Genomic DNA, 15,194 nt, shown 5'->3' with positions numbered 1-15,194 from the left:
AAAGTTCCCGGTCGGAGATCGAAATAATTATGTAAGCATAAAACACCTGTGCCATAGGACTTACCCCTATCTCCCCTGTGCCTCCTCTTCATTCTTCACCTGCTCTAATCACAAAACACATGTGGCTCTGAGAGAGAAAGAACAGCTCTGCAGCAGTTCCTCTGAACAAGGCTCTCTCTTTCTCAGACTCCTCCTCCTTCCCACTTGGTCTCTCTATCGCTCTCTGGCTTGAACGGCGTCCCTGAACCCCACCCATTCTGAGATAGCGTGTGTCCGCAAAACACAAAAAGATCTGATCTCCATCCATTTACCTTATTCATCCTTTAAGAACAATGGATATCATTGGAAAATTTCATTTTTTTTGTTGAAAAGGACACACTGTCAAGTGGTGGAAACACAGGCAACCAGAGTCAGAAAAAGTGCACAGTAAACATAGCGCAGGGAGCTGGATGCACATAGTAGAAAACACACTGGGGAGAGCTCAAGGGGATTTGAAAACGGGTCAGCTCCTGTTATAGAACTAATTGTTTTAACGTCTCACCTAGGCCACACAGTCTTATCATCACAAATCAAACACACAAAGGAAGGAATTTAGAATGTTACTCAGGTAACTAAACTTGAACCAATAAGCTAGGCTTATTTGTGCCATATAGATACATTATATAGACAGTCTGTTTGCATATAGAGCACATTTCAACAGTGAGCGTATCATGTTTCCTCTTTCTATGCCTAAAGTATATTTGTTTGAACATGTTGAATCAACATAAGCCACCACAACCAACATTACAAGTAAGAATGTCAAAATGACATTCCAGTCATGGAAACATATTCAGGCCAACCTTTTGTTTGCTTTCCCCTCCTCCTTCCCTCTGGGTGTTTTTGCTTTTCTGGGACAATGCTTTATTTGAAACGGTAATCTTCCATTACAGAACGTTACCTTCTGAGAACAATGGTGAATAAAATGTGTGAACACTATTCTCTCACCTGTATCACCTAGCCTACTACCTGCCCCACAAAGCCACATAGAATGCATTTTACCGAACATGCTTGACAAGTTGGCGATACCAGGGTGAAAATTAACAGCAAGCAGCTGCAGTTCAACACTGTTGGGTAGAGAAAGTTCAGACACACACATACAAACACGTAATACTGGTAATACTGGTTATAGCAAACATGAACTAGGCTCCCTGAGGTCTTTCATGAGGTTGAGTGTTCTGATGTGTTGGAATACTTTTCATATTACTATAATAGACTTGTTTTCACAATTCTATTCAGGTATAGGCCTACTCGTTTGTATGTAGTAGGCCTGTGTGCCTTGAAGGCTTTCGACAACACCTGCAGTCTCATAGAACACAGAAGCTACTTATAGAAGCAGAGACAAAGTCTCTTTGTTCAGGTTTTTTTTTACGTGAAGGTTCTCCAGTACTGTGGAGCGAGAGCAACCAGCTAAAGCGGCCTATGTTGGGGATCGGTTACATTTTTGGACAACTTGATTGGCAGAGGAGATGCTGGGAATGAGTAGGAGTTTAGAGATTACATTCTTAGCATCAGCAATGCAGGTTTCACTTTACTGAGAGGTTTGCACTACTGTTGGCAAAATATTTTGGCCTACAGTAAGTACAGATTCTTTAAATGCTGTATGGTCAGGACACCTCTTAAAACAAACTGTTAGACATACTTGTTGGAAACTATCTGACACTGACAGCATTTTCACACGTCGATGAATCAACCACACTGTCACTTATTTGACAAGTGGTTGAGGCTCACATCATTAGCGCCTCCTACATTAACTCCAATGTACCTCATTCAATATTACGCTAAATTAACTTTCAAAAAATGTTTGCATTAACCTGCATTAAATTGTTTTTATTGTTTCTGTACAGTATGTGCAGTTGATCAATCAAAATTAGATTAACATTTGAAATATTGGTACTGTAGCCTCATGATCGAAGTTCTGCATAGCATTCAGTAGCCAGGAAAGTAATTGAGTTAGTCTCAGGCATGTAGGCTAGTCTATAAGCAAGACGTATGGGAACAGTGACTGAGACGTGGAATAAGGTCTCTCTTTAGTCTTTCAGCAAACCCTCAATTGTCAAAATTTCACAATAAAAACATGAAAAGACCGAGCCTTCAAAGAAGAGGATATATGAGTATCTACAATTCATACTATACAGGCCTGATAGCGGTATAGCTTTTTAGTCTTCTAGGAAATAAATAAAATAGCCTACTTTGTAGGAAAGGGAACACTGAACAGGCTTCCATCTTGGCTGCGAAATAGTAAGTTTTAAAAATAAGTAAGCTTCCTTCTTTCATGATAATGCACAAGGCCATTGGTACTTTTGACAAACTCAAACAAGATAGATGACAACCCATATACAGTCAAATTATCTGAGGTTTTCAATACAAATGAGAATAAGCAATCAAATCAAATCTGCATCCACTGCAGAGCAATCAATCTGCTGTATGATTGCATTTATCCTGTTTTTGAGGGGAAATTGGCAATTAAGGTCAATTACAGGATTCTGAAAACAATGCATGTGTCTTTGGACCTTCTGTAGGAAGTAATGAATCCACTAAGATAACTGAGGGCACAGTGACCTTATAGAGCTACAATTTTCCAGTCTAAGGTCAGTTTGCCAAAAGACTAGGGTAGTTTTAGTTAGTAAAAGCTTTTCCTTAAGTTAGAAGCCAGCATCAAATTTAGTTCATTGGAGCAATCATTTTAGTGTTAGTTAACATTTCTCTGTTGTGGCATTAACTAACCATCTTCCACAAGCATAGCTTGCGACAGTTGAATTGGCCAATTTTCCACTGTTTTTTAACAGCTTCCAGCCCTATCAACAGGGGTCTTTTCCATGTGATTTCTCTCTCTCCTTGACTTCAGTTCAACCTCCCTCCCTTAGTACCAGGAAAAAAACATCTCTGGACACTGACATTGAAGTGTTCATCTTCAACCTTTTGACATTTCCTCATGAGATAATGAATGATGTAATGGCCTAATGAGATCAGAAAGCAGTGGTGGAGGAACCGTCAGTGCTTTAATCAATCTGCCAGGCTTAATAGTTGAAGACAGTGGGTTCGGAACAGCAAGTCACGAATCTGTGTGTTGTGTCATGGTGTCTGAATACAGATAGTAGAGGTAACACGCTGGCCCCTGGGAAAGAGTATTTGCTGATGTCACAGAGGAATATCACATCTTCAATCTTGGCAGATAAACAGGCTCAGAACTCACCACTAAAGAGATAAGATTCAAGGAAAATATTAACCCTTGACCCTGTTTGTTTGGTTGGTTTCATGCAAATCTGACTGTCAAAAGTATTGAATAGCCTACAACTTCCCTTCACCCAAATACTATCTACAAACATATTTCCCCCAGCTATGGTAGATGTGAGACAGAATCTATAAAACAGTCTCTGCTACAGTATTTTTTCTTTCAGTAGTAGCTTAACTTGAAAGAGCAATTAGTGGCTGGATGGTCACATCTTAGCTAGGGCTGGGAATTGCCAGGGACCTTACGATATGATATTATGACGATACTTATGTGCCGATACGGTGTGTATTGCGATTCTCACAATTCTATGTATTGCGATTCGATACTGTGATTTTATTGCGATTCGATGTCCCAAACAAATTGCTCAAACATGTCTGCTGCAAAGGGACAACGAGTTTTGTTCAGACATGATTATAAGTGCTGAAAACAAATTGGCTCCCTATAAAAAGATGTAGAACGAGCTATGAAAAAATAATATTCCGATATGTAACTAATCGATTTTCCCCCCAATCACTAATCATAGCCAACTCATTGGCACATGGAGATAAATGTAGCTTGACGTTATATGGAAAATTCAGCTGCTATCCCTTGGTGAAAGCCAAGGACTAACATCCCAAATAGTAGATGGTATAGATGGTTTTGTTTCTTAAGAACCAACCTAACACGTGTGGAACTATGGGGCAAAACAGACAGGTGTCATGACGTTGGCCTGGGGGTGGGGGTAGGTTTATGACAGTCATAAATACCTCTTCCCCCCTTTTCCTCTCTCTACCCTATTGAGGTTAATTTGCAAAACCCTTGGTTAACAGAGATTCTGGGAACATCAGAAGGTGGGGGGAAATGAACTATATTCTGGTAATCCGAACAATTGAACATATGCGGTGGTACTTAATGAATATGATGTCAGTTCGGTTGTCATCTTGAGACATTCTCATCAATGATAAGATGACAAACTCTACAGTGGAAACTCTACACATCAGAGTTATCGGATTCACATGGAATTGTTGTTCAATTTAAATGTTTGAATATGATATTATTTGTGATGGGATGAAATGTGATTATAGCTTCTAAAATGTGAGGTTTGGGTTTTCATAAGTTAGGGCTCTGCTCAATCAGTGGCCCGCCCCTGTGAATGGACATGGGCTATAAAACTTTTCAAACAAGCCCTCCTCTCCCTTCATATATAAGCCCTTGACGATAATATAACCTTCTGTTCTGAGGATGTAGGACGACAGTCCGATGTCAGAATGGTTCAGATAATAACTACAGAATGAAGCCAACATCAGCGTGAGCTTTGGTTGCGAATGGTATGAACTTTGAAATCTTATTCACTATAGAAGTGATACCTCCTAGCCGTTGAGTTAGCAACAGCAGATGCAAAAGAGGGTTAGGAAGGAACAGACAGAGTATCCCGCCTATCACCTAACGACGTTACTACAACGTATTCAATTGTCAACCAGAGACATTCTTCAAAAGGACTCGGTTGGGCAACATGGCCTTCCATCTACCACCAACCTACCGAAGCGCAGCTCGGAGTAAATATATATTGCATTTTCCTTTTCCAAATGGGCGGTAATTTAGAATGCATAACATACTGTATTTACGATAGCACAGCTTCTTCCCTTTGTTCCTCAGTCTTCCCGCTCTTTCACTCAAACCCAGCCCCTTTTCTTTTGTGTAACAAGTTGTCATATCTGTTCCGCCTGCTAGGGACGTTTTCTTTTATGACGTAATTTGTAATAAAGTTATGATTTAATTATGTGTACGTGTAATTCTGTGTGATTAGCTAGGTATTTATTAAATAAATAATTATTTAAACCCAATTTTGTATTGCTGATTCAACTTGTTAGCCAGGGTTCATGCAGATAACTAAGAATGTACAACTTTCAGATGAGACTGAATTAAGATGACGATTAATATTGACTGCTATTGTTGTAAAATATTACTAGGTCTTTAAGAATTCATTCGGAAGATAACAGCTCTATAAATATTATTTCGTGGTGCCCGACTCTCTAGTTAATTACATTTACATGATTAGCTCAATCAGGTAATATTAATTACACAGAAATTATTTTATAGAATAGCATGTCATATCACTTAATCCGGCATAGCCAAAGACACAGGGTTGACTTAGATTGTTGACAACAATAAAAATATAAAAAAGGCAACATGGAAAGTGTTGGTCCCATGTTTCATGAGCTGAAATAAAATATATCAAACATATCAAGAAGCTGATAAAACAGCATGATCATAACACAGGTGCACATTGTGCTGTGGACAATAAAAGGTCACTCTAAAATGTAACAGATGTCTCAAGTTGAGGGAGCATGCAATTGGCATACTGACTGCAGGAATGTCCACCAGAGTTGTTGCCAGAGAATGGAATGTTCATTTCTCTACCAACGTCATTTTAGAGAATTTGGCAGTATGTCCAACTAGCCTCACAACCGCAGACCATGTGTAACCACGCCAGCCTAGGACCTCCACATCTGGCTTCTTTGCCTGCAGGATCGTCTTGATGAAACTGTAGGTTTGCACAACCAAAGAATATCTGCACAAACTGTCAGAAACAGTCTCTGGGAAGCTCATCTGCATGCTCGTCATCCTCACCAGGGTCTTGACCTGACAGCAGTTCGGCATCGTAAACGACTTCAGTAGACAAATGCTCACCTTCGATGGCCACTTGCATGGCATGCTGGAGAAGTGCTCTTCACGAATGAATCCCAGTTTCAACTGTACCGGGCAGATGGTAGGTCGTCGTGGTTTGCTAATCTCAACGTTGGGAACAGAGTGCCCCATGCTGGAGGTGGAGTTAAGGTATGGGCAGCCATAAGCTACGAACAATGAACACAATTGCATTTCATTGATAGCTATTTGAATGCAGAAAAATACCATGACGAGATCCTGAGGCCCATTGTCGTGCCATTCATCTGCCGCTATCACCTCATGTTTCAGCATGATAATGCACAGCCCCATGTCGTAAGGATCACTAAACAATTCCTGGAAGCTGAAAATGTCCCAGTTCTTCCATGGCCTGAATACTCACCAGACATGTCACCCATTGAGCATGTCTGGGATGCTCTGGATCGACATGCACAACATTCCCGCCAATATTCAGCAACTTCACACAGACAATGAAGAGGAGTGAGACAACATTCCACAGGCCACAATCAACAGCCTGATCAACTCTATGTGAAGGAGATGTGTCGAGCTGCATGAGGCAAATGGTGGTCACACGAGATATGGACTGGTTTTCTGATCCATGCCCCTACTTTTTTTTAAGGTATCTCAGAGCAACAGATGCATATCTGTATTCCCAGTCATGTGATATCCATATATTACGGCCTAATGAATTTATTTAAATTGACTCAGTAAAATCTTTGAAATTGTTGCATGATGCGTTTATATTTTTGTTCAGTGTATATTTTGTCTCCAATATTTATTGAAAACAAATACATTTGCACAATGAGCACTTGTTGTCTGAAATACATTGTTACAGTTGTTGGTTAGCTAGCTAGAGAATTTTTGCCATATTATCATAAGCATTTCATTGTCATGAAATTCGTCAAAACACCTCAAAACAAGACAAAGATGAAACTAGCTGAAAGAGTCACTTACGATTCCCTACATGGCAGTTTGTCATTGTTGGTAGCTAACTGGCTATCCAGAATCACAACATCTCACGGACTTCTGCACCACTGAAGCATGAACATTGTTAGGTTGTCAGCTAACCCACCTATGCAAACCGATTAGGTTCTCAACCAAGTACCAGGGATCAACACAGAACAAAGCTATGCATCAGCAGTGATAAGCCTGTAATAAAGCCTTATCAGCACATTTTACGTGAATACTGTCACCTGGTCAGGATGAGACATGGGGTGTACTCATTAGTTGTGTACTGTAGCAAAACATTTTGCACAGAAGGAAAACAGTTTGCAGCGGAAACTATGGTTTCTATTGGACAAATTCAGGTAGGTCCCTCCCAGTTTCGTTCCGTTTGCTTCCAAGTTGTTCCAAGTGAATACACCCCTAATGAGTCTGTTTGCCTTGAATACTCTGAAGAGCTGAGCTTAACAGCACAATAACAAATGCTCGCAGGTGCAACCTGTTAATGAGGAACCCACCTGTGAATTCATGATTAAATTATGACCATGTCAGGTCCACACACACACACACAGGACAGCATAAAAACTGTTTATATACATATATACTGTTTTACAGTATAGTACAGCATACGCACAAAACCTAAAGACAAAAAGCCTATATGTTGACCTAGACAGAAGATAAGAGATTGAAGAACAGTGTATTAATATGGAGGAAGTGAGTATGTGGAAACACCTACAGTAGTCAAATTCCACTTTTCAATTGAAACCGAGTCAAGAGCAACATTATTCCAAAGCAATTTACACATGCAGTAGTTGTTTCCTGTTTCGTTAAATGCATTAATTTAATGGTGCATGTTAATATGTTTACTAAAAACAGTATCTTCAGAAAGTATTCACACTCCCAGACTCTTTCCACATTTTGTGGAGTTACAGCCTGAATTTAAAATGGATTAAAAGAGATATCTGGGCAAGAAAAGACTGAATAATCCTGGTCTCTAGCTACATTTTGCTGTAGTGTATAGCAGCTGCAGCCACAAGTGTTATCAAAGAGGTTGTTTTTGCTAATTTGTTAACACCCTTCAAGATTAACTTTCAACAAGAAGTATCAAATTATCATGATTTGGTGATTTGCAGCTCACTGTTTTTGCAGCTGTTAGCTATCTCTATCTCTTTAACTTGTGAAACATTTGTGTACGGAACGTGTTAAAAGTATGTTTGCAATGGGAAGTAATAGTTGTACATTTCGATTTGGATATGCTTAAAATTGTTGTGTTTTTGTTATTGGGGGCCTACTGGCTGTGTGTGGCTGTAAATGTGTGGCTTTTATCAGTATGCTGTGTGTGACTGCTCTATGTGTTTTACAAAAATAGTTATCCTACACAGAGTGAGCAGATCACGGTCGGTGTCCTTTGATGTGTCACTGTTGTTGTCATTGCTATTGGTGACAGTGACAGGCTACCACAGGTTGTTTAAGCGGTTGTTGCTTATGGCATTATTCCATGCTGGGCTTGTGAGTGACAGCCGATGCGCGGCTCAGGCCTGTTTGATTAATTCATGATTTCATCAAAAAGCATTGCTACTCCTACATTAAAGCTAGATATGTCTTGTGCATTAAAGATAGACTCAGCAAAATGACGTTGCCACGAGTAGCACCACAGATATTGAAATGTGAGAGATGCAAGACTTCGCTCTCACACAGTATCTGCGCACGTGCATGGGTTCGCTTCACGCTGAGTCTACCTTTACGTGATGTTTGTTATTTTTCAGGTTGAAGTTTTGGAAGCTCCCGCCCAAATGTTATTTGTCACATACGCCGAATACAACAAGTGTTGACCTTACTGTGAAATGCTTACTTACAAGCCCTTAACCTCTCTGCGCACGGAACCCGCTAGTGGGCTGAAATTCCACAACATATGGTGACCGCTACATAAATAGTCATATTAAACATTCATGAAAATACAAGTGTCTCACATGTATCGAAAGCCTAGAATCTTGCTAATCCAACTGCATTGTCAGATTTAAAAAAGGATTTACTGCGAAAGAATACGATGCGATTATCTGACCATAGAGCCCCATTAAAAACAACAATTTTAACCAGCACAGGCGTAACAATCACAAACTGCATTAAAATAAATCGTTTACCTTTGACGATCTTCGTCTTTTTGCAATTTCAATGCTCATTGTTACACAATGAATGATCTTTTGTTTGATCAAATCTGTTTTTATAGCCTAACACAAAACATTTTGTGAACCGCTTGTGTCGTGAATTCCGTCTCATTCCATTTTCGACGACACATTCCAGGTAAATAACTCACACAGAACGTGACTTTTCCAGTCATGTTTGGTTTCACTACAATCAACTGGTTTGTTTGTAACACAATCAAACATGATGGGCCATTTCGCGGGACGTATTGACTGAAAGAAACCGATTTGAAGACAAGTCATGACATCATTGTGCACCAATGATTTGCCCTCTGTTTCGTTGATTGACTGTCTTTTAACCCAATGACCACTAATCGTCTTGAAATCTAGCTGGGTAGATAGCCAATGAGCTGAACTAAACGGCAATAGGTCATGTTTATGTGTTGCAAGACCAACCCATGTAGTAAGCTCCAGCGTAATGAGAGTCATTCGCTTTTGAAGTTTCATACCGGAAGGAGAAACACACAGTGGGGCAAAAAAGTATTTAGTCAGCCACCAATTGTGCAAGTTCTCCCACTTAAAAAGATGAGGCCTGTAATTTTCATCATAGGTACACTTCAACTATGACAGACAAAATGAGGGAAAAAAATCCAGAAAATCACATTGTAGGATTTTTTATGAATTTATTTGCAAATTATGGTGGAAAATAAATATTTGGTCAATAACAAAAGTTTATCTCAATACTTTGTTGGCAATGACAGAGGTCAAACGTTTTCTGTAAGTCTTCACAAGGTTTTCACACACTGTTGCTGGTATTTTGGCCCATTCCTCCATGCAGATCTCCTCTAGAGCAGTGATGTTTTGGGGCTGTTGCTGGGCAACAAGGACTTTCAACTCCCTCCAAAGATTTTCTATGAGGTTGAGATCTGGAGACTGGCTAGGCCACTCCAGGACCTTGAAATGCTTCTTACGAAGCCACTCCTTTGTTGCACGGGCGGTGTGTTTGGGATCATTGTCATGCTGAAAGACCCAGCCACATTTCATCTTCAATGCCCTTGCTGATGGAAGGAGGTTTTCACTCAAAATCTCACGATACATGGCCCCATTCATTCTTTCCTTTACACGGATCAGTCGTCCTGGTCCCTTTGCAGAAAAACTTTGTCCTCCAAACACAACGAGTTGAGTTTTTACCAAAAAGTTATATTTTGGTTTCATCTGACCATATGACATTCTCCCAATCTTCTTCTGGATCATCCAAATGCTCTCTAGCAAACTTCAGACGGGCCAGGACATGTACTGGCTTAAGCAGGGGGACACATCTGGCACTGCAGGATTTGAGTCCCTGGCGGCGTAGTGTGTTACTGATGGTAGGCTTTGTTACTTTGGTCCCAGCTCTCTGCAGGTCATTCACTAGGTCCCCCAGTGTGGTTCTGGGATTTTTGCTCACCGTTCTTGTGATCATTTTGACCCCACAGGGTGAGATCTTGCGTGGGGCCCCAGATCGAGGGAGATTATCAGTGGTCTTGTATGTCTTCCATTTCCTAATAATTGCTCCCACAGTTGATTTCTTCAAACCAAGCTGCTTACCTATTGCAGATTCAGTCTTCCCAGCCTGGTGCAGGTCTACAATTTTGTTTCTGGTGTCCTTTGACAGTTCTTTGGTCTTGGCCATAGTGGAGTTTGGAGTGTGACTGTTTGAGGTTGTGGACAGGTGTCTTTTATACTGATAACAAGTTCAAACAGGTGCCATTAATATAGGTAACGAGTGGAGGACAGAGGAGCCTCTTAAAGTAGAAGTTACATGTCTGTGAAAGCCAGAAATCTTGCTTGTTTGTAGGTGACCAAATACTTATTTTCCACCATAATTTGCAAATAAAATAATTAAAAATCCTACAATGTGATTTTCTAGATTTGTTTTCCTCGTTTTGTCTGTCATAGTTAAAGTGTACCTATGATGAAAATTACAGGCCTCTCTCATCTTTTTAAGTGGGAGAACTTGCACAATTGGTGGCTGACTAAATACTTTTTTGCCCCACTGTATTACGCACTGCATTGTTTGGTAAACATGCAGATTCAGCTGTTTATATATCAATCATTATGGCGACTAAGTCAGGGAAAGCTAAATCTAAGTCTAGATATGTACACACAATTTTAGAATAAATTGATTGGGAAAATGAGACTGAGATTGTTGTAGGACGATTCATTTAGCGATTGTGGAGGAATATTTTTTGAGCGGGAGAGGACATCGTTCTGGACTGGTAAGTTCTTATTATGCTTATTATGCTAATGCCCTTGTTTGAAATTAATCAAATAAAATATTATTTGTGATTTTATTTACATTTTAGAAGCAATATATAAACATGTAATGTCATGAAATGTGAGATGCGTGTGTCTGCCGCCCCACCCCAACCCACATGAAATAGCCTATTTGAGGCTGTTGAGGGGAGGGGAGGCCCACAACAATGGCCAAAGTGAAATGGAGACAGACACAGCTGGTCTGTTATAATATAATAAAGACAGTAGATCTAGATATATAAAACATAATATAAAAGAGATCTAACAGGTCATAATAATATATTCAACCTTATGTTCCCTGTACTCTCTATATATATCTGTTTATTATACCTGTTGATACAGGGCTCATATGTGAAACTATTCTAACTAAACATTTTCTTTCACAGTGACACTGACTCCAAATGGGAGTCTTATCCGGTGTCCTGTGTGAATTTAATTATGCTCTCTCTAATTCTCTCTCTCGGAGGACCTGGGCCCTAGGACCATGCGTCAAGACTACCTGGCATGATGACTCCTTGTGGTCCCCAGTCCACCTGGCCTTGCCGCTGTTCCAGTTTCAACTGTTCTGCCTGCGGCTATGGAACCCTAAACTCTCCATTTTTACTCGGGGTGCTGTCCTGTTGCACCCTCGACAACCACTGTGATCTCCACCCGGCACAGCCAGAAGAGGACTGGCCACCCCTCATAGCCTGGTTCCTCTCTAGGTTTCTTCCTAGGTTTTTGCCTTTCTAGAGAGTTTTTCCTAGCCACCGTGCTGCTACACCTGCATTGCTTGCTGTTTGGGGGTTTAGGCTGGGGCTATATAAATAGATTTGATTTGACAGAGGACTGAGGGTCTTACAAATATTGAAAGTGTGTAAATAGTTACCCATGTTATTTTGTAAATGTATATATATTTTTTCATATATTTTTCAATCAATAATAATTTTCCCCCCCATTTTCTTTTCTCAATTTTTTTTTTGGGGGGGTGGGGTTAGAATACCATTTTTGTATTTTGTATATAGTTATTTGTTCCAAAATGTATAACTTCATCAATTTGGCCACTGGGGTACATTTGGGCTACTTGTGTGGGACACCTGGGTGACTTCATGATAAATGTCATGTGGCACACTCATTTTGGAAGTTATCATTCTGAAACTTTGCACAAGTACTGTTGCCCTCTTATACTTTTCACTGAAATTGTCCCCATCATCCTCTCTGAATGTTTGTTTTATCTTGTTCATTTTAAAGATAAAACAATGAAAAAAAACATGTTTTTTATTTTTGTATCTAAACCAGATCTATTGTTTTATATTCTCCTACATTCAATTCACATGTACACAAACTTTGAGTGTTTTCTTTCAAATGGCACCAATAATATGCATATCCTTGGTTCTGTGCCTGAGCTACAGGCTGTTAGATTTTGGGTATGTCTTCAGGCGGAAATTGCACAAAGTAGGGGGGAGCTCTAAGAGGTTTTAAGCTTCTCTAGTGTCCGTGAGTTATTTACTCAGCAAAATAAGAACATAACTAATTCACACACACACACAAAATGGTCTAAGTTAGACACGTGGCATTTCAGCAACAAAGAAAATGACAATATCAGAGTTGTGACTGTTGTTCACACACGTATCTGCCCTCTCATTGGCTAGAATGGTTCCACCTGATCCTCCCGCCTGCCTTCCATCTTTGAGGACTTGTATTTCCATTTTTAGTGTGGTCACTCAACTATCTTATAATTTCAATAGATCATTTTTGGTAAAGCCTCATAATGAAGAGGGGGAGAAATTTGGACTGCATTGAGCATTCTCCGGGTGATAAACATTTAGAGTGTCTATGCAATTAGGCTATAGGTCTAGATGGAATAGGAGAGAATAGCTGTACCTCTCTTTCGTATCGTCTGAGATACCCAAAGATTGGAAAGCTGCCACGGTTATCCTCCTCTTCAAAAGGGGGAGACACTCTACAGTCGTGGCCAAAAGTTTTGAGAATGACACAAATATTATTTTCCAAAGTTTGCTGCTTCAGTGTCTTTAGATATTATTGTCAGATGTTACTATGGAATACTGAAGTATCATTACAAGCATTTCATATGTGTCAAAGGCTTTTATTGACAATTACATGAAGTTGATGCAGAGTCAATATTTGCAGCGTTGACCCTTCTTTTTCAAGACCTCTGCAATCCGCCCTGGCATGCTGTCAATTAATTTCTGGGCCACATCCTGACTGATGGCAGCCCATTCTTGCGTAATCAATGCTTGGAGTTTGTCAGAATTTGTGGGGTTTTGTTTGTCCACCCACCTCTTGAGGATTGACCATAAATTCTCAATGGAATTAAGGTCTGGGGAGTTTCCTGGCCATGGACCCAAAATATCGATGTTTTGTTCCCCAAGCCACTTAGTTATCACTTTTGCTTTATGGCAAGGTGCTCCATCATGCTGGAAAAGGCATCGTTGGTCAGCAATCCCACATATGAATGGTCTCAGTATGCTTTACTGTTGGCATGACACAGGATTGATGGTAGCGCTCACCTTGTCCTCTCCGGACAAGCTTTTTTCCGGAAACCCCAAACAATGGGTAAGGGGATTCATCCGAGAAAACTTCTTTAACCCAGTCCTCAGCAGACCAATCCCTGTACCTTTTGCAGAATATCAGTCTGTCCCAGATGTTTTTCCTGGAGAGAAGTGGCTTCTTTGCTGCCCTTCTTGACACCAGGCCATCCTCCAAAAAATCTTTGCCTCGCTGTGCGTGCAGATGCACTCACACCTGCCTGCTTCCATTCCTGAGTAAGCTTTGTACTGGTGGTGCCCCGATCCCGCAGCTGAATCAACTTTAGGAGATGGTCATGGCGCTTGCTGGACTTTCTTGGGTGCCCTGAAGTCTTCACAACAATTGAACCACTCTCCTTGAAGTTCTTGATGATCTGATAAATGGTTGATTTAGGTGCAATCTTACTGGCAGCAATATCCTTGCCTGTGAAGCCCTTTTTGTGCAAAGCAATGGTGATGGTACGTGTTTCCTTGCAGGTAACCATGGATGACAGCGGAAGCTTTCGAAGCTTCCAGTCTGTTATTCAAACTCAATCAGCATGACAGAGTGATCTCCAGCCTCCTCATCAACACTCACACCTGTGTTAACAAGAGAATCACTGACATGATGTCAGCTGGTCCTTTTGTGGCAGGGCTGAAATGCAGTGGAAATGTTTTGAGGGATTCAGTTCATTTTCATGGCAAAGAGGGACTTTGCAATTAATTGCAATTCATCTGATGACTCTTCATAACATTCTGGAGTATATGCAAATTGCCATCATACAAACTGAGGCAGCAGACTTTGTGAAAATTAATATTTGTGTCATTCTCAAAACTTTTGGCCATGACTATAGACCCAAACTGTGAAATAGCTTTATCCATCCTGCCCTGCCTTTCTAAAATCTTTGAAAGCCAAGTTAATAAACAGATCACCGACCATTTCAAATCCCACCGTACCTTCTCCACATTGCAATCTGGTTTCCGAGCTGGTCATGCGTGCACCCTAGCCAGGCACAAGGTCCTAAATTATATCAAAACCGCCATCGATAAAAGACAGTACTGTGCAGCCGTCTTCATCAACCTGGCCAAGGCTTTCGACTCTGTCAATCACCGCATTCTTAAATCGGCAGACTCAATAGCCTTTGCTTCTCAATTGACTGCCTCGCCTGGTTCACCAACTACTTCTCAGATAGAGTTCAGTGTGTCAAATCAGAGGGCCTGTTGTCCGGACCTCTGGCAGTCTCTATGGGTGTGCCACAGGGTTAAATTCTCAGGCTGACTCTTTTCTCTGTATATATCAATGATGTCGCTCTTGCTGCTGGTGATTCTCTGATCCACCTCTACGCAGACGACACCATTCTGTATACATCTGGC

The 15,194-nt window shown here is 40.6% G+C and overlaps 1 protein-coding gene across 3 annotated transcripts in view; it reads right to left on the bottom strand.

Annotated features, from left to right (window-relative positions):
• LOC115135102 (phosphatidylcholine:ceramide cholinephosphotransferase 1-like) overlaps positions 1 to 15,194 on the bottom strand; it is a 55,918-nt gene that overhangs the window by 23,673 nt on the left and 17,051 nt on the right. The window contains exon 1 of one of the 3 annotated variants that reach the window (XM_029669383.2): positions 65 to 149. The exons of the other annotated variants lie outside the window; for them this stretch is intronic. The gene's annotated coding sequence lies outside the window, so the exon portion shown is untranslated. Of the gene's footprint in view, positions 1 to 64; positions 150 to 15,194 lie in introns of those variants that run through there. 3 annotated transcript variants of the gene reach the window in all.

Source organism: Oncorhynchus nerka, linkage group LG10 (genome assembly GCF_034236695.1).
Source record: "Oncorhynchus nerka isolate Pitt River linkage group LG10, Oner_Uvic_2.0, whole genome shotgun sequence".
In the NCBI taxonomy this organism is placed as follows: Eukaryota; Metazoa; Chordata; class Actinopteri; order Salmoniformes; family Salmonidae; genus Oncorhynchus; species Oncorhynchus nerka.
This window is presented reverse-complemented; position numbering and strand designations above follow the sequence as displayed.